Source organism: Mesoplodon densirostris, chromosome 14 (genome assembly GCF_025265405.1).
Source record: "Mesoplodon densirostris isolate mMesDen1 chromosome 14, mMesDen1 primary haplotype, whole genome shotgun sequence".
NCBI lineage: Eukaryota > Metazoa > Chordata > Mammalia > Artiodactyla > Ziphiidae > Mesoplodon > Mesoplodon densirostris.
This window is the reverse complement of record NC_082674.1, coordinates 54,984,980-55,007,516: the sequence shown is the minus strand read 5'-3', so window position 1 is coordinate 55,007,516 and position 22,537 is coordinate 54,984,980. Positions and strand designations below refer to the sequence as shown.

Genomic DNA, 22,537 nt, shown 5'->3' with positions numbered 1-22,537 from the left:
TCAGCCCTCAGAAGCCTGAACTCTCAGCCTAATTCCAGCCACACAGAAACCATGGAGAGGGGTTTGCTCAGTGTCTGGAAGATGTTTCGCAGCTGAAACATGTCGACCAAGAAACACAGAAGGCTGCGAATTAGAAGAGAGTTTCTGTGGACTTAGGAATTGCAATTCAGGAGATACCGGTTCAGGTAAAACCGAAAGAGTGTTCCAGGGAAGAGAAAGAGTCAGGGGCTTATAAAGGTAAAAGCCACGAGGTTGTTGAGTTGTCTTGTAAGAACTAGGATTGACCCTGACGCAAGAAAGGAAATATTTGTCCTTAAGGGATAGGTTGTCATGGGTTATTTTAGGGTAAGGGTCTGATAAGTATCTTGAGTTTCTGGAACATGGGGCAGATGTTCTGGATGCCTGCGTTAAGACAATAAGTGGTCAGGGCTCAGATTCCAACCAGGCCGAGGAGTGTGTAAATCATACTTCTTCCACGGTCTCTCAGCTCCATTTTAGAGAACGCTGTTAGCAACGCTGACTCTACATTGACTTTCATCTCACAAACAGGAGCAAGAAGAACCTTCTAACAGGTCACCCACACCCCAAAGACAGCCACATGGAAATGGACGATGTTGCAAGAATATGTATCCAGGGAAGTAGGGCAAATGCCCATGGTGCCCAAACATCCCTGCTGATCCAGTGAGTGGCCCTTGGCTTGTGGTCTGGGACTGAGTTTACAGATACCACCTCAACCCCAGGAACTCAGTACCTTCGATGCAGTGATAAGCTAGTAAGTTAACTTTTTAAAAAGTCCTGATTAATGGTGTTTGCCGATTCCCGTCATGTAAATACTCATGCCTCAGCCAATTTAAAGTTGCCAGTGTGAAGCGCTGGGAAGAGATCCACACAACAGAGGGCAGAGTTAGCGGGCTTTCCAGAGGGAGTGGCTGAACCATATGCGCCCCTGGGGGCACAGAACTCCACTGCTGGGCAGGACTGATGTGTATGGTGCCCAATGCGTGTCCCCTAGGAAGAGGCCAACATCTCTGTGTCACCTTCCAGTGTTGCAAACAGCACACAGCAAGCCTTAAGAGTCTTTGACTAACATTGTTGAAATGTTGTATTTATTAGGACAGCTGACTTTATTGATTTTTTTCTGAGATCTATAAAAAAAAAAAAAAAAGCATTAGTTATGGTTTTTCCCTTCTCCAGGACTAGTCATGCAGTGAAGGATCAGAAGAGGTGTCACTCATTACACATGTCCTAATATGAGTCGAGTGGGTACATTGTTATTAAGAACACTCTTAACCATCAGTGTTGATAACAGGACTGCTCCCTGCCAGGCCCTGTGGTAAGTGTTTCACTCACGGTGTCCCAGCCGGTTCTCTCAACAGCTTCTCCCCGTGGGAGGTAGGTACCTGTATTTCACCAGCAATTGTAACCTGTGTCATAATTTTATGCTTGCCTAAAAAAGAAAAAAAAAAGCCAATTAATCGACACAAGAGTTTCTTAGTACTTACAAGTTTTATTTTGTACTTACTGAAAGAGCTCTTTGAGATTTATTTAAAGATATTTGCCATACATCACTCCTGTGCATAGATAAAAAGCAAAATACAAGTGAAATAAATTGGTTATGGTATTTCCAAACTTCCTCACACTTGGGGTCCACTCTTCTCATCACGCTTTGACTCAGAGTCATGGTGGCCTATGTTTTTCCCCACATTGTTGTCCTGGGTGCCAAGAGCACCCAGGTGACACAGCATCATTAAAAGGAGGCTCCACGACTGTCTCTGGGGTTTTCTCCCTGGCAGCTGACAGCTGGTCAGCAAGTTTTGATGTCCAGGCAGTGACAACAAGGTCCCGACTTCAGCCTGCCTGACATACACCTTAAGACACATCCTGGGCTTCCCTGGTGGGGCAGTGGTTAAGAATCCGCCTGCCAACGCAGGGGACACGGGTTCGAGCCCTGGTCCGGGAAGATCCCACATGCTGTGGAACAACTAAGCCCGTGCACCGCAACTACTGAGCCTGCGCTCTAGAGCCCGCGAGCCACAACTACTGAAGCCCATGTGTCACAACTACTGAAGCCTGTGTGCCTAGAGCCCGTGCTCCGCAACAAGAGAAGCCACCACAATGAGAAGCCCGCTCACCGCAACGAAGAGTAGCCCCCGCTCTCAGCAACTAGAGAAAGCCCACGTGCAGCAGCGAAGACCCAATGCAGTCAAAAATTAAATAAATGAATAAATTCTTTTTAAAAAAGGCACATCCTGATTTCGGAGATGGTAAGATGTGAAAGGGGTGTTTCTTAGAGTCCTCGAAAGACAGCGACTCTACTTAAATGACTCCCATATAAGAAATGAGGTGTAGGAAGCTTTAGTAACTTGCCCGGGTCACCCTAGCTAAGACGTGGCAGAACCAGGATTGGGACTCCCATCCACTTGACTCCTGCTCAGCACCTGCTGCGGTGTCCTGGGTCACGAGCATCTCCAGGCCAGTTCCCGATGGAGGGAACAGGAGAAGCAGGACCACAGACCATCTCCTGCTGGCCTAATGCAGAGAGAATCTGGCCTAACGCAGAGAGAATCTATGTGGTTCACCACAAAGAGCAAAGACAAAGGGTGGCTATTTTCATGGTTAAAGGATGGATGAATCACAACGAAATACTTCTTCTCACTTAAGGAGGGCTGTAATAAAAACTAACGGACAGGGGCTTCCCTGCTGGCGCAGTGGTTAAGAATGGACTTGAGGATATGGGGAGGGGGAAGGCTAAGCTGTGACAAAGTGAAAGAGCGGCATGGACATATATACACTACCAAATGTAAGGTAGATAGCTAGTGGGAAGCAGCCACATAGCACAGGGAGATCAGCTCGGTGCTTTGTGACCGACTGCCTGGAGGGGTGGGATAGGGAGGGTGGGAGGGAGACGCAAAAGGGAGGGGATATGGGAACATATGTATATGTATACCTGATTAAATTTGTTATAAGGCAAAAAATAAAAAAATAAAAAAATAAAAAGAATCCACCTGCCAACGCAGGGGACGTGGGTTTGAGCCCTGGTCCAGGAAGATCCCACATGCTGCGGAGCAACTAAGCCCATGCACCCCAACTACTGAGCCTGTGCTCTAGAGCCCGTGAGCCACAACTACTGAAGCCCGCGCACCTAGAGCCTGTGCTCCACAACAAGAGGAGACACCACAATGAGAAGCCCGTGCACCGCAACGAAGAGTAGCCCCCGCTCAACGCAACTACAGAAAGCCCGGGGAAAGCAACGAAGACCCAACGCAGCCAAACATAAATAAATAAATTATTTATTTAAAAAAAAACAACTAACGGACAGTAACAAGTGTTGGTGATGTGGGAAAATTGAAAACCTCATACATTGCTTTTGGGAATATAAAATAGTTGCTGCTGCTGTGAAGAATAGCCTGGCAGCTCCTTAAAAGGTTAAACAAAGATCTACCATATGACCCAGCGATTCCACTCCCTAAAAGAACTGAAAACATAGATTCACACAAAAACTTGTACATGAATGTTCATAGCAGCATTATTAATTATGGTTAAAAAATGGAAACAACCCAAATGTTCATCAGCAGATGAATGGATAAACCAAAGTGGTATATCCAGACAACAGAGTATGATTTAGCCACAAAAAGGAATGAAGTCCTGATACATACTATAACACAGATGAACTTTGAAGATATTCTAAGTAAAAGAAGCCTGTCCCAAAAGGCCACATACTGTATGATTCCCTTTATATGAAATGCCCAGAATAGGCAAATCTATAGAGGCAGAAAGCAGATCAGTGGTTTCCAGGGGCTGGGTGGGGGGCTGCATGGGTAGGAATGGGAACTGATCGCTCACAGGCACGGGGTTTCTTTTGGGGATGATAAAAATGTCCTGGAATTAGATAGTGGTGATGGTTGTACAACGTTATGAATATACTAAAAACCACTCATTTATACACTTTAAAGTGGTAATTTTATGTTATGAGAATTATATCACAATAAAAAAATCATTTTAATAAAAGAACTGATTTACTTCTCCACCTACACTCCTGTGGGATAATAAAAATGTAACTGGTTGCCCATCAAATGGAAAATACTGATGTGGACAAGACCCCTTGGGCAGGGGCGGTTCAGAGGCTGAGTTTTTAAAATTCACACTCTGTGTGATCTCCAAGGACCTTATGAAAGTGGTGTTTGTTTCTATTTCCTTACGTCCAGTCACTTGCCATATTTTGATAATGCTCTAAATTACAGGACCCAGAACTGGTCTTTAATTACAGAGTGCTTTAATAGGGCTTTGCTGGCAAATACCATAGAATTAAAGGAGCCACTAATGAAATACAGCATCGTTTTATCTGGGCTCTGGTGGCAGCTTTTAAAACGCAATTAGTACCATGCAAGGTATTTATTTAGGATTTTATCTCATTTATTCATTCCATCTCCAAAGGAGTGTTGTGCTTGCAGCTGTTTTTTACTCCTTCACTCGACTATTTTCTCACTTTCAATCCACTCCTTTCTTCCCTTAGACTCCAGGGAGCCAGAAGGTCAGCGGCCTAAGGGGCTGATTAAGGGAAGCCAACATCTTAAAGATTTTCACCCATTCCGCCCCCTGCTCTTTCCTGGCATGGAGGGAGGGGAATCAAGCTAAAACATTTGCTGGGTGCCCAAACGTCACCTCCAGGAAAGCAGCACATCTCCTGGGCGAGGCATGGCGAGGCCTGTCCAGCCTGGTCCCTCCCCTCCATCCCAGCTCCAGGCACACTTGTCATGCCAACTCCTCCCCACTCGCAGAGGGGACCAGGCACTTCCTCGCATCTTAGTTATGCCTCAAGTGCCCACGATAGTGTCATATCCTCTGTAAAGCCCACTTGACTCACCCTCCCACCCTAATCACTCAACCTACCTTCCCACCCCAGACAGAATCCATTCCTCTGGGTCCCATAGTCCATATCCAGTCATTCCTGTTTTGGTCCCCTGATAGGCTGTCAGCAGTGGGTGTGTTTTCCCCTCCATGGTGGGACCCTCGAGGGCAGAGGAACGATTTCATCTTTGTATGCGCCAGTGCCACAGGCCACTTCATGCTGCACACAGGAAATGCCCAACAAATATTTGCTCTATGAAATCATTTCAGGTCTTTCCTGTGCCCAGGAGCCCTCAGTCAATCAGTGTGTCTTAAACCTCTCATCCTCCTGAAGACACTGGGTTGATTTGGCTATGGCCTGCGGCTAGGCTGCTTTGGAACAAGCAGGGTTTGACCAGTTGCACAAGTGCCCACAGTACTAGGTGCAGTAGACATCACAGAGACCAGGACAACATGGTCCGGCTTGCAAGAAGTTCGTAATCCAGCCGTGGGAGACAAGTATCCATACTGAGAACGACAACGGGGGAAAGCTGGCTATTTAGAACTCACCTGCCTTGTGAGGCGAGCAGACTGTGCCCGATGGGGGCCCTTGGTTCTTCCGAGCTCCCTGAAGAAGCCAGATGTGCGAGTTTGAGGGAAGGAGCTGGGAAAACTGAATTTTTCCCACCATGAAGAGAGAAAAATTGGAGCTCCCCAAGGAACCCACGAGGGAGGGGATCAAGTACAGAGTTGGGAGGAGGAAAAAGAAAGGAATGAGACAAAGTGGCAGAAGACTGCAGCGTGAGCCCGCCTCACCAGGACTATCTACGTGAGGGGCTGTAGAAACCAGCGAAGGACTGAGCTTCACACCAGCCATGACTTGGCAGAACAGCTAAACCGCTCCTAGAGGTGGGAGCCCATGAGGCAGAAATGTCCATGAGAAATGAAAACCTCTTCCCTGCTTCCCCAAATCTGTAGAAATGGGGCGGGGCTTTGGATAGCCATTGACGTTGGCATCCATGTGTCTGTGTGTGTTTGGGGTTTCGGGGGGATCAGCGCGATCTCATATAGAAAACTTCTTTTAAAATCTCCCAGATCTGCTCCCCTCTCTCTTCCTCCACCACCTCTCACCAGAGCTAGTCCAGTAGCACCTCCAACTGCAACCACCCCACCTCCCCACTAACCCGTTTCCACCTTGCAGCTAGAGCTCAGGGCAACCATGTGATGCAGATCCGATCATGTCACCCTCTTCCTGGACTCTCCCTGCTTATACCTTGCAATGACTTTCCACTCTTCTTGGGGTAAATTTGGTCCTGAGGGTCAGAAAGCCCTACCAAATCAGGCTTAAAATACAAGGCAATTTATTGGTTCCCTAACAGGTAACTGGAGTCGAGTAAGCTTCAGGCCCTGCACAATCAGGACCCTAGCACCTATTCTGCTATTCTCTTAGCTCTGCCTTCCTCCCTAGGTGTCAGCTTGATCCACAGCCCAGCTTCCTTTCAATCAGCATCAAGTGGAACACCCCCAGGGGGAAAAAAAAAAAAGAACATCTTGCCCAGCCACGAAATAAAATTCCTTCCCTTCAGCCTGAGTGAGCCAACTGAGACCACGTGCTCACTCCCGACCAAAAAAATTCCTAGTGTTATGTCTATCCACTGAATCCTTTCCTTCCCTGCTCCTGGTGGGAAATGGGTCCTTTTGTATAAAAACACATTGAAATGATGCTAAAAGATACAATTGGCATTAAACCTAGAAAGTTTTACTGTAATGATGCTCAACTATAAAAAAATGAAAGAACTAACTATCAACCTTAAAGTTCTCCACTGTCCTTGATGAAGGATCCGAGACCAGATGTCCCCAGGGCCTTGAGCTCAAGGTAGTGAGCAGTAAGGGCAGAGGGCTAGAGCCTGGAGGAGGGAAGACAACAGGGGACCAGGGGCAGCTGGCCTCATAAGAGATGGATTTTGAATGGATGGGATAGAAGAGATAAGCAAATGTTGCTGTAGCATCTTCTGCACCCTGGGTGGGATCTCATTTGGCTTAGTTTTTTCTTTCTGAAAATGAACTTAGCCAACAAAAGAGTTGAAATTAGGGACTCAAACAGCTGCCGAAGTTCAGAACAACAGTATCCATGGTAGCCAAAAGGTAGAAGCAAACCAAGTTTCCACTGATGGATGAATGGATACACAGAACGTGTATATACATACAATGGAATATTATTCAGCCTTTAAAAGGAATGGAATTCTGACACATGGATGAACCTTAAAGATATGCTAAGTGAAATAAGCCAGATACAAAAGAAAATACTGATTCCACTTCTATAAGATTCCTAGAATAGCCAAATTCATAGAGACAGAAAGTAGAATAGTGGTTGCTAGGGGCTGGGGGGACAGGTACAGAATGGGGAGTTATGTGTAGAGTTTCAGAAGATGAACAAATTCTGAAGATGGATGGTGGTGACAGTTGCACACCAGTGTGAATGTATTTAACACTACTGAGTTGTGCAGTTAAAAACTGGTTAAAATGGCAAATTTTATGTTATGTATATTTTACCACAATTGAAAAAAAGGACTTAGTTCACCTTTCCAGGCATTGGGGGCACAACAAAGGGGTGACAGGAGATTCTCAAAGAATGACTGTTGGTTGATTGGGCTATCTGGATAAAAGACACATTGATAGGGATACACTTTCCTTTTGGTTCCATGACGCTGATTAGGATGACCGAGATGAGAGGAGACGCGGGCCTCCCACAGAGGAAGCCTTGAGGCAGCCCAGAGTGAGAATGAACGCCTCCCACCCCTGCACAGACGAATCCCCAGCACACCCAGTCCCTCCGAATCAGGGCAGGCTCTTTCTGAGATGGGCGTGTTTCCCCCCTTCTGTTCTCGGCAGGGAAGAGCCTGCAGGGTGGCGGGAGGGAGGAGAGGTGGGGGGGGGGGGAATTTCCTTCTGTCGGGCAGGAAAATAGCGCAAGGAAACAGAGCTATCCCTACTCTTTGAATGGAAAATGTCTCTTTCAGACCTCCTTTTAGAGAGTCTCCTCCTGCCGTCTTACCAGAGGGATGATGGAACAGCTGTCACCAGTTGGGTCTGACTCATTCGTTTATCATCTCTCCCCACCCCTCTCCCTAACCCCCTCCCTCCAAACCCACCCACCCCGAAAATGCCTGAGCACAGTTGACTATTTTAAGAACTGAATTCCCTGTCGGCATGGCAACTTCGGCTGTACCTCTTGTCACTGCTGCCTGGATGGAAGAAAAGGCACCTTTCACCAGGATTCCTGCAGCCAACAGAAGAGATGGTTCACAGATCACACATGGCCACAGGGTGGACATCTAGTTTCTGTCGCATATTCTTCTTTGTGTGTTTGCTTGTTTTATAGCCCTTTAAGAATGTAAAAAAACATTCTTAGCTGACTGGCCATACAAAAACAGGCCCTGGGCCAGAAAGGGCCCAAGGACCGTAGTTTACCCAACCTTTGTTTAGGACACAAGCAGCAGGTGTTCGCACTGCCTGGGTTTCTCATTGTGGATGTTTTAAAGGTTGTGAAGGGTGAGGGGGCTGCTGGGGAAAAGATGGGAAGGCGTTGTGGAAGGACAGCGTGATTAATTGATTTTTTTAAATTTCCCCCTACTATCTACACTTTACTATACTTTAAAGGTTTATTTATATTCTTCTTGTGCTTCAAAGCTAAAATGTTAGGCTCTGCCATTTTCACCATAGCCCTAATAAGGATTAAGGCTTACAATCTATGAGTTCCTTTTGTAGATAATGGTGTTTATTTCATAACCTCTTATCATTCTTCACAAAGACCAGATTTTCTTCAAAAATGTTGAAAGAGCATTTTGAATGTTTCTTTTCTGTTTGAAAATTTTTTAGAAGAAAAATTTTTTTAATTTTAATTTAAAATGAATTATTACACAAATAAGAATACTAAAATAAACTCCCATGTACCTGAAGGGCGTTTCTGTGTAAATTAAAGAAACAGTTTCTACTTTCTTAAAACATGGATTGAAAGGGGGAAATGATACCTTTGCAAATAGTATTTGTATGGAATCCAGTTCTAGGTCATAGCTGAAAGTGACTATTGGGGGGAGGGGTGGGAGAAACATCTGTGGGAATGAAAAGGGGATCATTCTTTGATGGTTACCATGGAAACCACTAGGTTAAGATGGTTGAATTTGCTTACGGGTCAGTGAGGTTCCTGCTGACGGACTCTGGGTCAGAACTGTAGGAGAGCCCTTAGGCTGGTCCCCAAGGACACCCTGCTGTCTCTGAAGCTCCCTCCCAACCCCCAATACTGTTTGAGGGTACTCTCATTCTGAATTTCTAGGGTTTGATGAAAAGAAAGACACTGTAGTGTTTCGTTCCTCAATTTTAGAGCTTTGTTTTGTATTGAGTAAGCTAGGGTCAAAGTGTTCATCTGCATACCCACTTTGAGGTGTTCTGGGATTTTATGGTAGACCACTCCTGTCCTGTTTATAATAGGAGGGCCCCTGTGTCCCTGGAAAAAAGCCCTAGAAGGACTGGTGGGGGTCTTGTGGTATTGATGCCCACCTCAGAATGCAGAAAGTACGACCATGAGCCCCGGAGGAGCAAGGAATCCAACTTAAGCCAATGAGATTCAGAGGGTCCAGATGCATTTCCCCCCTCCTGAAAGAACTTGACCCCAACGTAGGATATCCCTCAGTCGCCAATATCCAGAGCTGCTTTAGACATCAGATAATTTGCTCTTAGGCATATCAATAAGAAGTGGAACTTTGTCATCGGACTCCTTGAACTCGGATCCATTATCTCTAGCATGGCGTACTCTGTCACCTAATGGCATTGGTGGTGGGGAAGGAAACCACAAGATGCCTAGCATCCATAAAGGGCAGGCACAGAGGCAGAAGCGGGCTGGAATTAGTCACCAAGGGATAAACGTGCGCAGAGTGACAAACAAGAGGCCGCGGAGGACCGACGTAGATCCTAAGCGATGGAGCCACAGCGCGGCGATCCCCAAACTTGAGGATCCCTAGGGCGCTCCTGCAGCTCCAGAAGGAAAAGGCTGCATAGACGAGGCACGACCACCAGGGGGCGCGCGGGCCCCGGGATCTCGGGAATCTGGGGCAGCGGGAGGCAAAGAAACTGGAAGGCTGGCGCAATACCTGCTTTCTCCCCAGGATGCAACTGGCAAACAGCAATGACAGGTATCTCCTGGGCAGCTGCTTGCCCGTCCGTATCTCCCACAAAATCAGAAGTCCCTCGAGGGCAGTGACTGTGTTTTCGTTCCCTTGCTCCCCCGACTGCACATGAGTTCCCTTGTCCCCATCCTAGGTTTGCTGAGTGTTAAAGGAACACGTTCTCACCCTGGAAGGTGGGAAGGGGGCATCTGGAGGAAGGATGCTTTGAGGCAGCTGTTTGAGACATGTCAGATGGTCACCACGGTGAACTCCAACAGTTGGCGCGGAAGGCGAGCTTGTACACTTGAAAATTGGGGGCGGAGCCTAGGGGACGGACAAGAAATAAGACAGTGGTTCTCAAACTTCTTAATCTCAGGACCCCTATATACTCTTAACATTACTGAGGGCCTCAAAGAGTGTTCTATTTACCATATTAGAAATTAAACTGAAATTTTAAAAATATTTATTTACTTAAAATTACAATAATAAATCCACTACATTAACATATATTTTTTAAGCCTATATTTTCCAAAACAAAAAAAAGTTAGTGAGAAGTGTGGCTCCATTTTACATTCCTGTAATTTTTAAAAATGTTTAGCTTAATAAAAGACAGATGGAGTCTCTTATCTGCTTCTGGACTCACTCACTATCGGACTGAGTTTTTGCAAAGCACATAGCTTCATATATTCACGAGAAAATGAGAGTGAAAAAGGCAAATAACATCTTATTATGAAAACAGTTTTCATCTTGCAGACTTCCTCCCCATTTTGATGTTAAATAGAATATAAATTGCATACAGTGTAACTTTTGGATAAGAATTGAGAGGCTTTTTGTAAAAGGAAGTTTGCCTGAGGTGAAGGCTGAGGGCTGAAGGCCAGATTGCCTTCAAGTTCACCCACTGGAAAGATGTGGCCTCCATGGCCAGTGGTAACAGAAAACAGAGCCTCAGCCGGCGTAGACACACGTGTGTTGTGTGAGCGTCAGAAACCTGTTATAGCTGACTTTTCACTGTCTGCTGTTCTGAATTACAGACAGCAGAATGGTGGCCGGACTCCCTCTCTTGAGGCCAAAAGCATATGAGAAAGTTGATTCTCCTTGGGGACGGGCTTGTTTTCCTAATTCAGATACTCTGCTAACTTTGAACCCATTGGGGGGTTCTTATCAATTCAAAAATATTTCAAAACAATGGCCCCCCTCACCTCACCTGTTAGAACTGCTATCATCAAAAAGACAAGAGATAACAAGTGTTGGAAAGGATGTGGGAAAAAGGGAACCCTTGTGCACTGTGGGTGGGAATGTATTGAATAAATTGATAGAGCCACTCTAGAAAACAGTATGGAGGTTCCTGAAAAAATTAACAATACAACTACCATATGATCCAGCAATCCCACTTCTGGGTATATATCTAAAGAAAGTGAGAACAGGATCCTGAAGAAATGCCTGCACTGCCATGTTCATTGTAGCCTTGTTCACAACAGCCAAGATATGGAAACAACCTATGTGTTTGTCAACAGACAAATGAATGAAGAAGATGTGGCATATATATACACAATGGAATATTATGCAGCCATGAGAAAGAAGAAAATCCTACCATTTGCAGCAAGATGGATGGACCTTGAGGGCATTATGCTAAGTGAAATAAGTCAGACAGAGAAAGACAAATACTGGATGTTATCACTTCTACATGTGGAATCTAAAAAAGCCAAATGCTTAGAAACAAAGAGTAGAACGGTGGTTACCAGAGGCTGGGGCGGGAGGGTTGGGGGAAGATAGGGAGATATTGATCAAAGGGGACAAACTTCCAGTTATAAGATGAATTCGTTCTGGGGAATCTAATATACAGCATGTTGATTATAGTTAATGCTACCATATTGTATACTTGAAAGTTGCTAAGAGAGTAGATCTTAAATGTTCTCACTACAAAAAAGAAATACTAATTATGAGATGTGATGGAAGTATTAGCTAATGCTTTGATGGTTAATCATTTTGCAATATGTAAGGATCAAATCAACATGTCAAACACCTTAAGCTTCCACAATGTTATACGTCAATTATATCTCAGTAAAGCTGGAGGGGGCAGTGTGGAATGCCATCACAATGGCCCCAACATCTCCATGCCCTAGGCCTGCCCTGGGGTCTATGCAGAATGCCCCAGTCTCAATGAAGAGGCAATGTGGGGAGACTTCCAGAGTCAAGAAACAGATCAGGAAAGCTTCTTCCCAGTTAATTCCCTCCCAGGACACCTAACCTGAGTGATGATCACAGTCATCCTAGGAATGGCACAGGGCCCACCTCACATCCAGCAGGGCCAGAGGCTGGCTCTTAAAGCGCCAGGTGCATTCTTGAACCCCCAGGTTTGGGAGCCGCTGGCCTCCTCTATCCTCATCTACCTATTCTACAAAGGCCCTCGGTCCTTAGGCACCTTGGGGTCGCTAGGGGCATATATTTAAAATTTGGAGTTCCCTGGCCCAATCCCTGGACAGTCCAGTAGCTGGAGATTAGATAGACCTGGGATGGGCCCTAGAACAAGTTCTAAACAAGCAGCCCACTTCATGCTGCTGTAAGTAGCCCAGGACCACCCTGTGCCTCAAGGGTTTTTGCAGCCTGTGTGTTACAGTCTGAGTGTCACAAAGAGACTTGAGGGCCCAACTCAGAATCAGTGCAACCTTCGCCTTACGTCCCTTATCCTTTGAACAATCAGACCCCTTCCGGGGAACAGAAATTTAAAATCCAGGGTTTAAAAGTCTCATTTGATGAAGGTGACAGTCTTCCCCCACAATCCCAGAATGATGTGTTCCAAGAAGATCCTCGTCTTCTCAGACTCCAACCGGGCTGCAAGCACTGCCCACTCACCTTCTCCACACTTTACTACCACCCTTCTACTACGGCATGAGTCGATGTGTTTGTGGATGCATACACATCCACCTTTCAAAAGAGCCAGGTTAAAGGTGCAGCAGGCAGGAAAAAAGGGGGGGGGCAGATTTATGGACTCAGCTTTCTCCATACCAGGAGCCCCACTCCCACCTTCTCCTCCAATTCGGTAAAGGATATTTCAGTTCCGGCATCACAGAAGGGGCTGCTGCTCCCTCTCTCCCCACCCCCCTGCCCGGGCCACTGGTTAGAATGGCCACCTGCCTGACTGGCTCATGGATTTCCTAACAGGACTCCTGGACTCTGGCTCCCTCAAGATAGTCCATGGCCCCGGATCTACTCTGCAGCCAGCCTCAGCCGCATTCTCATCCTCATTCTCTGCCTTTGTTCCTGGTTTTCACATTTACTCTGCCTGGCGCATATTAGTGAATATTAACTCATTTCATGAATCGCTTAAAGCATCAAGTTGCAGTGAGTAGCTTTTTTCCCCCCAATTGTGTCTAGGCACACACAAACACACACTTAGGAATGGAATTGGATTTATGGTGTCCTCTTTTTTTTTTTTTTTTTTTCCGGTACGCGGGCCTCTCACTGCTGTGGCCTCTCCCGTTGCGGAGCACAGGCTCCGGACGCGCAGGCTCAGCGGCCATGGCTCACGGGCCCAGCCGCTCCGCGGCATGTGGGATCCTCCCGGACCGGGGCACGAACCCGTGTCCCCTGCATCGGCAGGCGGACTCTCAACCACTGCGCCACCAGGGAAGCCCTATTGTGTCCTCTTTAACCTCTGGGCAGCCTAATTCATTTTCTGCTGTGGTCTGAACTCTGTGGGAACCATCAGTGGAATCTGGGGCTCTTCACCATCAGCTTGGGAAGACTCGATCCTGGGGTAGACTTGATGGAAATGATGAACGTGCACACATCAGGGCTAACTCCCAATTCTGGACACCAAGGCAGGTCCCATGCCAATTATACCTGCATCCCTGGGTGGGCCTGGGCTTCCCCAGTGATCGCAACTGGCAGCCAGGTTGAGGAATGCCACCCAACCCAGTTCTTGGGAACATCTTCCCTTCTGCCCTAGTGGCCTGGAAGTCATCCCCAAAAAAGATGGCTTCACCAAGGAAAAGAAAAACTATCAGAAGTCCTTGAAGTGAAATTCCCACAGGAGTTCAGGACACCCCAAAATATGCCACTTTGTTGTTCTGATTATTTTGAGCTGAGGGCAGTTAAAAACCAGCAAAGGTGGGGAGAGGCTTTCTCCAAACTCCCCTCATCTGCCTAAGACAGATCCTCCGAAAGGAATTCAGTTGTCATAAAATCTCCTTGCTGGGAGTTTCACTAATCAGGGAAGATTGTCACAGGAGAGGACACTAGGAGTCCACACAACACCCTGACAAACTTTGTCACAAACTATCGTATCTCCCATCTGTTCTTCAAAGGGCCCATTCAGGGCTTCCCTGGTGGCGCAGTGGTTGAGAGTCCGCCTGACGATGCAGGGGACACGGGTTCGTGCCCCTGTCCGGGAAGATCCCACATGCCGCAGAGCGGCTGAGCCCGTGAGCCATGGCCGCTGAGCCTGCACGTCCGAAGCCTGTGCTTCCGCAATGGGAGAGGCCACAATTGCAAAAAAAAAAAAAAAAGGCCCATTCATCTTGCCCCTAAATCGCCCCTTCCCTATAAAGACGGTATATAAGCTCTCAAATCTCATCACCTTTCTGGGTACTCACATTTTTTCCTGTGATGTCCCATGTCCGTGTAACGTTAGAAATCCAGAAATGTGTATACCTTTTCTCCTGTTAATCTGCCTGTTGTAAGTTTAGTTCACAGACCCAGCTATCGAACCTAGGAGGGTAGAGGAAAAGTCTTTCCTCTCCTACCTCCTCATCCATTCCTTCTTTTTTCATCAGATATTTACTGAGCAACTACCATGCTAAGTTGTCTGCTAGGTATTAGAGATACTAAGTTGAAAACAGAACATAGGTCAGGCCTCAGGAGGTAGAGTGGAGGGACCAGACACTAAACCAGCAGGGGGAGTTCAGCCTGCTCCCCAGGATCCTGGCCCATCGCAGAGGGAGGGAGGACGCTAGGAGTGACTAAGGATATTTCTGGGAAACAGGGCTCATCCATGGCAACTTCTCAGCACCTACGGGAGGGGCAGTTTCAGGCACAACATGGTTCTGTGTCCTGGGAGTGCCAGTATCTTTTAAACACAGGCTCTTAACGTTATTCATATTATGCTGTCTATGCTCTGTAGGAGGCGGTGCTGCTGCCTCCATTGTACAGATGAAGAAACTGAGACTCAGCGAGATGAATCAGCTTGTCTGAATCTCTCAGGAAGAAGAGCTGCAAGCAAACCTCCAGTCTGACTTCAGATCCCTTTTTGTAACAGCTCTAGAGAGACGGGCTTCACTGAAGGAGCTGGTAAAAATGGACAGGGCCATTTCCCTGGCATCTCAGTGCAGCCCTGGAAACACCAGGTGTCGTCAGCAGAGCTGGCAGCTGGGGGTGCCGGTGTCAGCAGTGTTGGGAGAGGGCTTTGGGGCAGCTGTGGAAGGTGGCGCTGGTGGCCTCAGCAATCCTGGTGGGCCGGGCAGCCAGCCGTCCCCCCGCGGCACGATAGCTGATATTTATTGAACATTCACGGTGTGCCAGACACTGCCTAAGTACTTACCGCGGATTAACTTTTTTAATATTTACAACAACTCCCACTTTTACGGATTAGGAAACCGAGGCCCCAAGAGGCAAGGTAACTTTTCCTGGTCAGCATCTGATAAGTGAGAAGCCAAGGTCCAAACCCAGGCACGCTGACCGCTGGGCTGGTGCGCTTAGGCGCTGAGCTCTGAACGTCCTAGGGGCGGCTTAGGGATCTAATATCTTGACGTGTTTACTTATCAGTAGCATGCCCGAGGGAGAAGAGGGTCAGTGGTGGACCGCAAAAATGGCTACAGTACTTTGCAGCTCCTTCCACCAGGAGTTGAAGTCCGTTTCCCACCTCTTGAGTTTGGCCCGGCCTGGCGACTGGCTTTGACCAAGAGAGTGCGGTGGGAGCGAGGGCGGCCGGTTTCCAGCCCAGGCCTCAAGAAGCCTTGTGGCTCTGCTTTCCCCATCCTTGGAAGCCCGCTGCTACAGCAAGCAGTCTGGGGTCGGCTGTCCTGCCTTATGAGAGGGACGTGGCCCGGTCGCCCTTTCACCCTAGCTGACAGCCTGCTAACCACCAGATATGTGGGTGAAGCGGTCCTAACCCATCCAACGACCTGCCGGCTCACCACGGACACACACACAGGCCTCGCAAAGCCAGGCTAGCTAGACGCTGCCCCGCTGACACCCACAGAGTCGGGAGCCCAATAAATACACGTTTCTTGTTTTAAGCCACCGGGTGGCTTGTTGTGTAGCAATAAACACAGCTGAAAACACCTCAGAGAGAAGGAAGGTATGAAGTTGGAGGAATTCCCACCAGACAGTATGAGTAAGTGGAAACCCTTCAGGCAGGGAAAAGAGATTCAGAGGAAAACAGTGAGAGGGGGAGCACCTGCCTGTTTCCTCAGAAACCCAGCACGCTCACCCCTTCCAGCTTCCACCAGGTGGAGGAGAAGCCATACTCTTCTGAAGAGAGACTCCAGACAGAGAGAAAGCTGAAGCAGGAGTACTCAGCTCCTGCAGGGAGGGTGTCCGCAGTCAGCCCAAGGTGGCTGCCTCTTGGCAGACACGCTGGCGCTGCGTGACGAGCAGACAGAGAGAACCCAAGACAGTCCTGTGGACCTGGGATCCCGGGTGTCATGGAAGGGTTCCAGCTGCTCCACTGGAGGAGCCCCGATCCAGACAATGAGCTGTGTGAGCCTAAACTCAAGCAGCAGCCGTAAGAATGAGGAGAAGCGGGAGAAGGGGAGAAACGTTTAGGATGTACAAGGAACAAGAAAACTTGGGGCAAATTGAAATAGGGGGAATGGTCAGTGGGAGTGGGGCAGCGTAAAATAACACTGCTGTTCAGAGTACAAAAGGATGCCCCGGGAGATAACAATAGGGGGAAAAAAGATTCGATGATACTTACTAAATGTCATCATCATATAAAATTTACAGATTATGGTATAATCATGCCTTTTGGTGATGACGTTGGTGATTTTTGGACATAGCCTGCCACCGGGCACTTGTTTTAAGGTTACCCCTCCTTGAGGCATTTGAATTTTAAAGAGAATCAAAGCCTTCGGGTAAGGGATGACGCTGTGTTCACAGAATTTCAGGCAGCCATTGAGAGTGGAACAAGGGTTTTTCTTTTATGTTGGCCCCTTCCCGGGGCTCTTGGCCTGGGCACTAGTCCCGGAACCACAAAAAGCATTTCCCAGGACCTTGGCGTCGCAACACCTTAAACTCCCTTCCTCCCAAGTTTTCCCAGTGTTTCTCAGACTTGGGGAAGCGACTCTCCCCGCTCCGGAGCCTGGGGGTGGGGGCGGCCGATCCCCCGCGAGGCCGCCAGAGGGCGCTGCTCCGTCGCCGGGAGCGCCGCGGCCGCCTGGGCGTGTGGCCTGGGGTGGGCTTTTTTGTGTTGTTTAAATGCCAGCATTGATTGCTCACTCCTTTCCCAAACATGTTTCTAATTTACCCGGTATCTCGTCTACGTGAAAAACTCAAGAACAACAACAACCAAAGAATGCATACTTAACTTTAGTTACCGGGTGAGCAAAAGGGGTTTGACACCAAATGCAGTTTTGTTCCAGAAACCTCTAGGACTGGGGCAGAGCAGCCAGCGAGGGCTCTCCAGAGGCTACTCACCGGTTAGGACAGAGGCACGTGGAAACAAACACACCGAACCTCGACCCTGGATAGACTCTTGCTAGCACCCAACAAGCCGGCAGCTTTCCGCTCTAGAGGACGGGTTCGTTTCCGGCCAAGTTCAGGAGCTGGTGCCCGAAGAGGGTGCCGCGCGGGACCGCGGAGAAGCTACCCGCGGCCCTGGGCAGGCGGCGGGCTCCGGCTTCCCGCCTGGCCCCTGGCTGCGTGCGGCGCCCTGGGGAGCAGAGGCGCTCGGATGCGGATGGGGGGAGGGACGGTGGGCGATCCGGGCGCTCGGGGCAGCAGTACCCGCACAGGGTGAAGGCGGGGAGGCAGGGGCAGGGGGACGAGGAGGGGAGCAGAGGGGGAGTCCTGTCTGATGGGGGTGGCGGGGACGGCCCCTCGGGCTTGGGTGAAAGCCTGACCGCCACAAATAGAAGTCATCAGCGAAGAGACCTAAGGATGCGTTTGGCTGCGGGGAGGTCTCTAGGAGACAAAGCTCCTAATCCCGGGGTGGGGGCTGGGATGGGAACCCAGGGCGGGGGGTGGGCGGGTGGGGGGAGGAGTGTCTGATTGACAGCTGGGTTCTGTTTTTCGGACCAGAAAAAAACAAAAAAAATCCCCTGGCCCCTGGGGAGATTGCTCAGTCACTTTTCTCCTGCAGGAAGCTGCTTCTTGTTGGAGCCTCCTGGGATTGGCAGAGTTAAAATCCTTTAACCCAAGATGCCTTGGGCCTTTTGTTCCGCTCTGACAATGGAACTGGGTGGAGGGGCTGGGAAGGCAAGGAGCTAGGTCTGGGGTGTATCCGTGGGGTGGGCGTCTGGTGAAGCTGTGTTCAGTCTCAGGGTGAAAAAAAGCGATTTGGTCGTGTGTGTGTGTGTGTGTGTGCGCGTGCGCGCGCGCGCGTTGGGGGAAGGTGTAAGGAAGCCCAAGGCACGGGCACCAGCTCGTTAACACGTGTGTATGAGTACCTGCTGTGCAGCTCAGCAAACCTTTAATTACCTGGGGAGAACTTCCAAAACTGAGAACTCAATATTGGTCCCTAAAAGGTTGGATAATGGGTTTTTCTTGCATCTCAATCCAAAGGGACAGATCTCCGACTCCCCTGGGCTCCCAGATTCTTCTAGATGTTTCGTCTTCTAAAACTCTGTGCTCCCACGGGACAGCACTTAGTTAAGGACACTCAGAAATGTAAACCCTTCTGTCATATTAATCATCTTAAAATCTTTGCTTTGAACCTATCATGTTCTTGAGTCATAATCGTCAGCAGCAGCCACTCCAATTCAAAGGACTTGGAGTGACAGCTTGCAAGCCCTCTAACCATGCAGAATTTTCTCCTCCCATTCCCCATGTGCATCCTCCCCTGTAGCCAGCCTGACCCCTCAGGGTCCCTTGGTATATCTTGAATTCTCCAGCCTCCCTATCTCTGGCCCTGCAGTTGCCTTCCTGGCCATCTAGCTGGTCACTTCCTTCTCCATTCAGTTCTGGCCTCAGTCAGTCAACATGCATTCACTGAGAGCCCCCTATGTGCAAGGCATGTATCCCCTGGGAATATATCAGAGACTAAGACAAATGCCTGCCCTTAAAAGATTTTTTTGCCTTAATGGGAGGGAATAAAGCCAGACAATTTCACATGTTGATAAGTAGCTAATCAATGTGATAGAGTTGTGCTGGGGTGGGGTTAGTGGGTGCTGCTTTATTTGGTTAGGAAAGGCCTCTTTGAGACCTTCTGGGCAGGAAGAATGCTCCAAGCAGAAGGGATAGCAAGTGCGAAAGCCCTGAGGCAGGAATGCACTCCATGAAATTCAGGAGACACCATGAAGGCCATTGTCCCTGGAGCAATGTGAACAAGGAGATTTCAAGGGCTCTTGAGACATAGGCAAGGACTAGACCATCATGTCCTCTTGGGTCAAAATAAGGAGTGTGGGTTTTATTTTGGTTGCAGTGGGAAACCTTTGGAGGATTTTATGCCAGGAGAGAAGAGATTCCACTTACTCTTTAGAAAGATCATTCTGGCTGCTTGGCAGAGCAAGGAGTAGGAGAGAGTGGAGATGCGGTTGCAGACGTCCTGGCAAGAGGAGGTAAAGGCAGGGTTGTGGCTATGCAGATGACCCTATGACAGGAGCGAAGAGGCGAGGATGACACCTCCATTTTTAGGATAACTGGGTGGACAGGATGCCCATGTTAGTGGGGAAGGGTAGATCAGCCGTTCCGTTTTGGTCATACCAAGGCCTATCAGACGTCAGGTGGATATGTGTAGACAGGTTTGAGTCTGGAGTTCAGGGGCATCTGTCCTTCAGATTTAAATTTGAGATCTAGCATATATATGGTATTCAAAGCCATGGGCCGTGGGACAATTCCACTTAGGGAAAAAGTAAAACTAGAAGAGAGAGGGATGAGACTGAAGCCACTCTAATATTTAGAGGTCTGGTAGAGGAAAAGTGAGCAGGCGAGGCTGAGACAAACAACCTGTGAAGTTGGAAGAAAACCAAAAGATGGTGATTCTAAGGAAACTAAGCAAAGGAAGTATTTCAGGAAGGAGGATGCATCAATTAGCTATTGCTAGGTAAAAAACAACCATAAAAATCTCAATGGCATGTAACAGTAAATATTTATTTCACTCACGCATCTGGGAGTCGGCTGGAGGTCAGCTGGGTGAGGCTGACCTTGGCTGGGTCTGAGTCTGCTCTAGATACATGTCCCTCATCATCCTTGCACGAGTAGGCCAGTTAGGGCAGGTTATCCCCTGGTGATAACACTGGCACAAATAGGCAGGTGGAAATGCCTCCTAAGGCCTAGGCTTAGAACTGTACCATGTCACTCCTCCTACATTCCATTGGCCAAAATGGGTCACGTAGCCAGGTCCAAAGTCAAGGAGCAAGAACATATACTCCACCTCTAGTGCAAAGAGGGACTGCAAACTCACATAGGATAAGAACACAGGGAGGAGTGACAAGAATTAGGACCAATAATTCAATCTACCATGGAGTGGTCAAACATGTTCAATGCCATTGGGAGACCAGAGGAAATTGGGACTGTAAACTGGCCACTAATCTAGTCAAGATTTCAGTCACTGGCATCCTCATAAGAGCGATTACAAGGGAATGGTAAGGATAAAAGCCCAGCTGGAGTGGGTGGAGGTGAGAAGAAGGTGAGGTAGGGAAGTGTGAGTATATAGACAACTCTCCCAGGACCATCTGCCCTGCAGAGGGGCAGAAAAATGGTGCAGTAGGAAACGGCCTAAGGCTAACATGTTTTTAGATGGAGGGATATTAAGTCCTGTTTGACTTCAGTGGGAAGGATAGAGTAAAGAGCCAGAAATTGATGGTGCCTGAAAGGAAGGGAATACTTGCGCTGGTGAAAGGGGAAGGGGCCCAGGGCACAGATGGAGGGTTTGGCCACAGATGGGTGGAGGGAATGCAGAGCTGCAGGCATTCTGGTGGCTTTGGTGGGAGGAAGAGCAGGCAGTTGGTCTGTTTATACCTATTTTCTCTATGAAGGATAGTCCCAGGCCAGGCTGAGAGTGAAAGAGGAAGGGGCGTTGAAAATATGAGGAAGAGGAAAAAGTGTGAAATTGTTGCATGGTGGAGAGAGAAAAGGACTTTTCTAAGAAACAGTAGTGGGATTGTCCAGCAGTTCAAATGCCCATTGGAAATTTATGGTCATAAATGTGAAGTGAGTCCATCCACAGTAGCTGGATAACTTTCTTTTTTTAAAAAATAAATTTATTTATTTATTTATGGCTGCGTTGGGTCTTCGTTGCTGCACACAGGCCCTCTCCAGCTGCAGCGAGCGGGGGTCACTCCTCACTGCGGCGTGCAGGCTTCTCATTGTGGTGGCCTCTCCTGTTACGGAGCACAGGCTCCAGACACGTGGACTTCAGTAGTTGTGGTTCGCGGATTCCAGAGCGCAGGCTCAGCAGTCGTGGCCCACGGGCCCAGCTGCTCCGCAGCATGTGGGATCCTCCCATCCCAGGGCTCGAAGCTGTATCCCCTGCATTGGCGGGCGGATTCTCAACCCCTGCGCCACCAGGGAAGCCCTAGCTGGGTAATTTTCTTCAGCGGTGTTCAACTAGTCGGTTGCAGGTGTGAAGTAACCAGTTTGATTTAATCACAGCTGGGTTTTCACCAGGTGAATACGATGGAGAGAAACTAGTGTGAGGAGTTTAGAGTGTTTGCAAGGGAGATTTCCCATGCCAGATCACGGAATCTCAGCTGGCTGATAAGTGAAGACCTGAGGGGAGACAAATAGTGCAAAAACAGTAGAGCGATGGACTGGAGGTCTCAGGTGGGAGAGCCAGTAGACTGGAAGGACCAGAGTGAGTGAGCTGGTGGGCTGGCAGGTAGTGGGATCTTTGAATCTGAGATTTTAGAGATGGTGTAGATACTCACGGTTCCCAGGTCTAGGGTATAACCAGGAGACGAGGAGGGGGCAGGAGATGTATCGCTAGGGCTAAGGTAGTCAAGCGACTTAGGGGCTAGGGTGTCGGGCGAGTCATCAGAATTGATGCTGAGGTCACCAAGAATGGTGACAGCGGAGGAGAAAGAGCCCAGTGCTGAAATCATCAAGGGACAGAGGAAGTAACCAGAAGGATAATAAGGTGACACTAATGAGAAGTGGTGGGTAGCAAGCTCTGTTGCCATGTATTCCATAGGAGCTGGGTTTTTGAAGGAAGAATAAGAACCAGATTGGAAGCTTCAGTGGTGAGTGAGGAGACATCTCCAGGCCTTGAAGCATGGCCTGAGGAGCAAAGAGCCTCTGTTGGAGAGGGCTGTGGAGCAGCAGCGTCGTCAGGGGTCAGACAGGCTTCAGGAGGAAGGAAGTGAGGGCTCCAGCCTTGGAGGAGATGGAGAGTAGAGGCCGGGGCAGGGCGTGGGAAGGCAGGGAGGGCTGGGGATGGGGCCGAGGCCAGT

The 22,537-nt window shown here is 48.6% G+C and overlaps 1 long non-coding RNA gene across 3 annotated transcripts; it reads right to left on the bottom strand.

The window, feature by feature from the left end:
* Positions 1–1,005: 1,005 nt before the first annotated feature.
* Positions 1,006–18,106, bottom strand: LOC132501755 (uncharacterized). 3 transcript variants are annotated; one of them, XR_009534308.1, is made up of 5 exons: positions 17,625–18,106; positions 9,975–10,313; positions 8,057–8,211; positions 1,351–1,447; positions 1,006–1,145 (listed from the first exon to the last, which is right to left on the bottom strand). It is a non-coding gene; the product is annotated as an uncharacterized LOC132501755 (long non-coding RNA). The 3 variants fall into 3 exon arrangements; XR_009534307.1 differs by having other exon boundaries at positions 10,176–10,313; XR_009534310.1 differs by having other exon boundaries at positions 1,401–1,447; positions 10,176–10,313.
* Positions 18,107–22,537: the final 4,431 nt, after the last annotated feature.